The 6,783-nt window shown below is 39.1% G+C and overlaps 1 pseudogene; it reads right to left on the reverse strand.

The window, feature by feature from the left end:
* Positions 1-4,704: 4,704 nt before the first annotated feature.
* Positions 4,705-5,426, reverse strand: LOC137394169 (histone-lysine N-methyltransferase SETMAR-like; annotated as a pseudogene).
* Between the last annotated feature and the right edge of the window lie 1,357 nt (positions 5,427-6,783).

Genomic DNA, 6,783 nt, shown 5'->3' on the forward strand with positions numbered 1-6,783 from the left:
CTTGCAGATAATCATGAACATTTTAAAAAGGCAAAAGTAGCATCTATTGCTTATGTTTGAGTTGAATTTACATTGCCTAACTTTTTTCATTTAACATTGTAAAGAACCAACTGGAGCCATTTGGTCTTTTACTCTCCAAATAAGCTTGCTAAGTGTATTGAGTGCTTTTTCTTTATTATTGTTTACAAAACTAGCATTTTCAGTGATAATATATATACATGCATATATATACATATATACATATATATATATATATATATATATATATATATATAAAATTGTTTCCTCACCCCGGATACCCCGTATGGGTGGTAAATTCTGCTCTAACTCGGGTCTCCTACCAGAGACCTGGGAGTTTGAGCACTCGTCTCAAGATCTTAGCTGTTCCCAATTGCGCACTTTTCTGCAACTCACCTGAGTTGATTGTTGTTGGTATTTGGGCAAGCCACAGTTTTTGCGCCGGTGTTATTGCGCCCAGTGCCCCAATGACTACTGGGATTACAGTTGTTCTTACATTTCAGCATTTTTCAATTTCTTCTCCAAGAGGAAGATATTTCTCTACCTTTTCTTTTTCTTTGCTGGCTATATTGTAGTCATTGGGTACTGCTATATCTATTATAGTAGCCCTCTTGTTCTCCTTGTCTACCACCACTATATATGGTTGGTTTGCTAGGACATGCTTGTCAGTTTGGATGTAGAAGTCCCAGAGGATCTTAGCGCGGTCATTTTCATTCACCTTACCAGGAGCTTCCCACCAGTGTTGTGGTTTATTAAGGCCATACTCGTCACATAGACTTCTATACACAACACCTGCGACATGATTATGCCGCTCAGTGTATGCGTTCCCTGCTAGCTGTTTGCATCCACTGATGATGTGTTGGATGGTCTCAGGTGCATCTTTGCACAGTCTGCATCTAGGGTAATCTCTAATGTGATAGATTTTCGTTTGGAGTTGCCTTGTTGGGAGCACTTGCTCCTGGGCTGCCATGATTAGCGACTCTGTATTGGCCGTTAGGTTTCCTTTGTTCAGCCACATATATGTCTGGTGAAGATCGCCAACCTTAGATATTTGTTGGTGGTAAGCACCATGAAGAGGTTTTGTGTGCCAGTCAATTTCCTCATCCTCAGGGCGTAGGTCCGTTGTAAGAGCAGCCGATTGAAATTCAGCTAGCAACTTATCTGAGATGGCCATGGAGGCTGCATATGCTTTGATGCTTTGCTCCTCCTCTTTCACTGTCTGCTGTACACTTTTGAGTCCCCTACCGCCATCTTTCCTATCAAGATGCAATCTAGTAGTATCAGATTTTGGGTGGAGTGCTCCATGCATGGTCAGCAGTTTACGAGTTGCTATATCTGTTTCTTTGATGGCTTCCTCAGTCCACTTTATTATGGCTGCTGGATATCTTATTACTGGCAGTGCGTAGGTATTTATTGCCATGACTTGGTTCTTGGCATTGAGCGGACTCCGTAAGACCTGCCGTAGGCGTTTCTTGTATTCGGTAATGGCTTTGTGACGTACCTCGGCTTCGTGGTTGATGTTGCTTTGCATAATCCCCAAGTACTTGTACCCTTCTTCTATATCTTTGATGGTACCATTTGGCATTCTTAGGCCATCTGTGAGCATACAATGGCCTTTCTTAAGAATTAGCCTTCCACATTTCTCAATACCGAAGGTCATTCCGATGTTCTTGCTGTATACCTGAGTGAGGTGTATTAGCGAATCAATGTCCCTTTCTTTGTTAGCGTACAGCTTGATGTCATCCATGTAGAAGAGGTGGTTTATCTTGGTGCCACTCTTAAACTGGTACCCATATTGAGTCTTCTCCAGCATATTGCTTAGAGGAATTAGGCATATGCAGAAGAGCAGCGGTGATAAGGAGTCACCTTGATAGATGCCTCGCTTAATTTGTACACTCGCCAGCTTTTTGCCATTAGCCTCCAGTTCCGTCTTCCATTTGGTCATTTACATCTTGATGAATGCCACAAGAGCAGGGTGAACATTGTACATACCGAGGCACTCAAGTATCCAGCCATGGGGAATTGAGTCATAGGCCTTTTTGTAGTCGATCCAAGCCATGGCAAGATTGGTTTGCCTTCTCCTGCTGTCTTGACAGACCGTCCGATCCACCAGTAACTGATGTTTAGCTCCTCGGGTTTTGCGCCCAATTCCTTTTTGAGCACTGGTCATATAGTGACTCATGTGCTGTTCCAGTTTGTCTGCAACTATTCCTGAGAGCAATTTCCAAGTGGTGGGCAAGCACGCTATTGGTCGATAGTTTTTGGGAATCGGCCCCTGCTTTGGATCTTTTATCAGAAGTACAGTTCGTCCTTTGGTCAGCCATTCCGGATGGTCACCTTGTTCTATTAGGCATTCCATCTGCTTAGCCATTCTAGTGTGAAGTGATGTCAATTTTTTTAACCAGAAGGCTTGAATCATGTCATGGCCAGGTGCTGCCCAGTTCTTCATACGCTGCTCTCTGCACTTGATGTCCTCTTTGCTGATGGTGAGTCCTTGCTGGGCCACAGTGTGTTGATGGCTCTCTTTAAGCCTCTTTAGCCAATTTGCAGTGGTGTTATGAGTAGTCTCTTTCTCCCAGATGTCCTTCCAGAACTTTGAAGTGCTAGATCGGGGAGGCTTAGACATTGGCCTCTGCAGTTCACCTTTGAACTGGGAATACACTCTAGATGGATTATTGATGAACAGTTTGTTCATTCTCTTGTTATCCCGCTCGTTGGTGTACCGCTTCAGTCGTGCCGAGAGTGCTACTAGCTGCTGTTTGGCAGATTCTAGAGCTTCTATTGTGGCTTCCCTTTTTGGACGCTCCAAACTGTGGTTAGATCTCTCACTGAGCCTACTAACTTTCTTGCGCAAGTCCTTGATCGTATTTTGTAGCCTCAACTGCCAGGATGGAATGGCTTGAAGCCTTGATGGTATTGGCTTAATATCCATCTCCTCCAAGATGACGGTTGCTGTACTGTAGATTAAGGCATTAGTATCACTGATTGATCCAGTTGAGATCGACTCCAGTGCCATGTTAATGTCTTCTAACAGCATCTTAGGTATGGCCTTGCTAACTCTTCGTAGTGGTAATATATATATATATATATATATCTATATATAAATAGTATATGCTCCCTCACTTCGGTTTGGTTGAGCACTCTGTGAGAGGTGCGGCACTATTAGCCTTTGTGCAAAGCTCATCACTTTTGTGATTTGAGCACTCTGGTGTCAGCACATTGACTTTCTTAAAGTCTGTGAGGCAACCTAGTTGTTTCATGGCAGGAAGTCAGCTCTCATTGGTAATGGGATTTGTGTCCCTCGCCTAAGCTCTGAGCTGCACTGATGAGGCTTCAATAGCCGAAACAGTACTGTCTGTAGCATGAGTATATATATATACATATATATGTATATACATGTATGTATATACATGTATATATATATATATATATATATATATATATATATATATATATACAGTCAAACATGGATAACTCGAACTTCAAGGGACCGAGCAAAAGTGTTCGAATTATCAGAGCGTTCAAGTTATCAGAGCACTGTCACAAGTCGATATATTTACTTATTTATTAGTAGATACATGTACATATACAAACTATAATATAAATCAAAAGCACAAATGGCTTGTTTCAAATTAAATGCTTCTAATGTAAAGTTTAAAACGTTTTCATGAAAAAGTATAGAGATTTTTTTATCACTTGAGATTGGTTTGTTGTTTGAGGTGATGTTATTGCCAGGACGTTTTTCAGATTGACATCGGCAAAACTTGATCGTTGTTGAAATGCTCAAAAGAAAAGACATTTTTTTCTTTTGGGGTTTTACCCACGATCAATTTTGCCGTTTCTTCTTGAAGTTTATGCAGATCACCTTACTTTACCTGGGATTCGTTAAGAGCAACACTCCGAGGCAGTTCAATTAGAAGTTTTACGAGGTTTTACAGTACATTCTATATCACTCACGCTTTTTTAATAGATACTTATTGAATGTACACACGTATTCTGTGTTTAGGTCAAACGATGAATAGTTTTTTGTAGCTCAGACAACGTATACGTTTAATTACACCAATTTTAAGACGTTTTAAACATTCAACATTCCGACGTTGATTCAACACGGAATCAACGTCGGAAAACTATTTATCACGGGCTAGTCGGGTCACGCACTCAAGGATTTTTGCCACGCACATACAAAACAACATGCGATTTTTGTTTTGTATGTGCGTGGCGAAAATCCTTGCGCGCGTGACCCGGCTAACCCGTGCTATTCATCGTATCGCAGTATAAATCAATTTTCACCAAAATTTTAGAAAAGTCGTTGACAAAAATATTTTGCTGATGGTGGTAATAACGACGCTTATGAATTACGAAAAGATGAAGTTTACCTCTATGGCTTTGAATAAAGTGATTTTCTAAAGCGATAACAATCGTTTCGGTAGCCGTTAGGCAAAAAAACAGTTCGAATTAACAGTGTGAGTTCGAGTTATCTATAGCAATTTATCATTATGTGGGAACGGACCAAAGGAAATGTTCGAATTAACCATGTGTTCGAGCTATCCGTGGACGAGTTATCCATGTTTGACTGTATATATATATATATATATATATATATATATATATGTGAGGGTCAGTCAATAAGTAGTAGGAATTTTGTCATTACATTTTATTACAATAAGATATAGCTACATTTTTATTTCACTCTTCAACATAATCTCCTTCTTTTTTTATGCACTTGTTCCACATTCCTGGAAGTTTCTCAATTCTTGCAGAATATTATTCTGGCCGCTGGGTTCTAAACCATTCACGCACAGCTTCCCTGTCGGGTGCATCAGTAGTGAAGTGCTTGCCTCTCATGTGGTTCTTTAATGGTCCAAAAAATGAAAATTGTTTGGTGCTAGATCTGGACTATAAGGAGGGCATGCTAACACCTCTCAGCCCAGTTCCTCAATTTAGGCCCATGTATGGGCAGCAGTATGTGGGTGGGCGTTGTCCTGGTGGAACCTGACATCTCTATTCTGGAGGCCGCTTCTCTTTTTCCTTATGTCTTGCTTCACCACAGACAGGAGCTAGCTTCTTATGGACAATATTGTGTGCAGTTCTATGTGAAATGACCATGGTCTCCGCAACATCATCTATAGTGAGTCTTCTATCGGATTCAATCAGCTTTTCTACTTCAGCTTCTGTGTCTGGAGTTGAAAAATTCACTGGTTCACAACTTCTTGGCTCGTCCGTAATGTCTTCTCGCCCATTCTTGAATTCATCAGCCCACTTATAGCAGCTTGTTTTTGACATACAGCTTCCCCATATTGTTGTCTCATTCTTTTGTGTATGACTCTTGTTTTCACCCCTTCAGCTCTCAAAAATCTTATAACAGCTCTTTGCTCTATGAGTGCGCATGTTTTCAGCTTGGTGGCCATTTTGAATATAAATAATATTAAAAAGTTGAATCACTTACATGATGAATTTTTGGGTAAGTGATGACAACTCCCATTTATAAAAGTCTAGAAAATATTAAATTGTTAGATAAAATAGAACAAAAGGGATGACAAAATTCCCACTACTTATTGACTGACCCTCGTATATATATCTTATATCTATATATATATTTCTCAAAGTCCATCTGTTTTCCGGCTATAGCTATTATTAGAACACCTGAGCTGGACAGCAATGCAGACTCAAAGTCATGTCTTACCGTCATTGGAAGCCTAACCTTATTAACTAGCTTAGTGAAATTTTCCATTGGCAATATGCCAGGCTACTAGCTTGAAAGGTACAGTTGTTTGACAAAGTTTTAAAACCTTCACAGTTGTTTTTATTTTTCTCATGTTATGTAGTTTGAAAGTTAGAATGGCAAATGTTGTTATACCAAATACAAATCAATTTTATAAATACAAATCAATTGTCGGTCCAAATACTCTTCTATTACACGGGCAACACCGAGTGGTACAGCTAGTATATCCATACTTTTAAAATCTGGTGTGTATTTGTGTATTCGTCGTTTTGATTGTCCAGCTACAGCGATTATTTTATCACTGTGCCCACGCGTTACGATGCCCCTGTTAAAAAAATTTTCTGTAAGGTTCAACTACTATATATGGGGTCAAGGCCAATTCTTCTAACGCGGACATTCACGGGAAGAGCTTCGACATTCTCTCTCCGTCCAGTCAGACAAAGACAGTACGATATCTCATTTTTACCAGTAGCATCGTATTCAAAGTTTTGATGGATAGCTTCTGATGGAACAATAACCTTTTTATGCACATACACTTCTATGCAAGAATTGTTATTACAAATTCAACATATTCAGGAATTTTATTTTTGTTTTTTCAGTTCGTTTTAATTGTATCTTTACCGAATCATATTTTATTGTAATCGTAGCAACACAGACTTAGTTTACTTGTTAATTATTTCACATTTACGTCTAAACCCTTTTATGGTTGTTTTATTTTTTTTAAATTTATTTGACCTGCGCAAAACATTTTCTTTATGATATGAAGTTTGAAAGTTACAGTTGTTTGACAAAGTTTGAAAGCCTTTAAGGTTGTCTTTATTTTATCTCTTAATTTATTTCAACTACACAAAACACTTTTCTCATGATATGCAGCTTGCAAGGTAAAATGGCAAAAGTTGTTATATGTTAAACACAAATAAATTTTCTGTCCAAAAACTTTTTATTACCCAGGCAACGCCGGTTTTTACAGTTAGTATATATATATATATATTAATTAGAGCTGCACAATGATCGCGTTAATTAAACGATTAACGCGACCAATA

This window comes from Watersipora subatra, chromosome 4 (assembly GCF_963576615.1).
Source record: "Watersipora subatra chromosome 4, tzWatSuba1.1, whole genome shotgun sequence".
Taxonomy (NCBI): Eukaryota; Metazoa; Bryozoa; class Gymnolaemata; order Cheilostomatida; family Watersiporidae; genus Watersipora; species Watersipora subatra.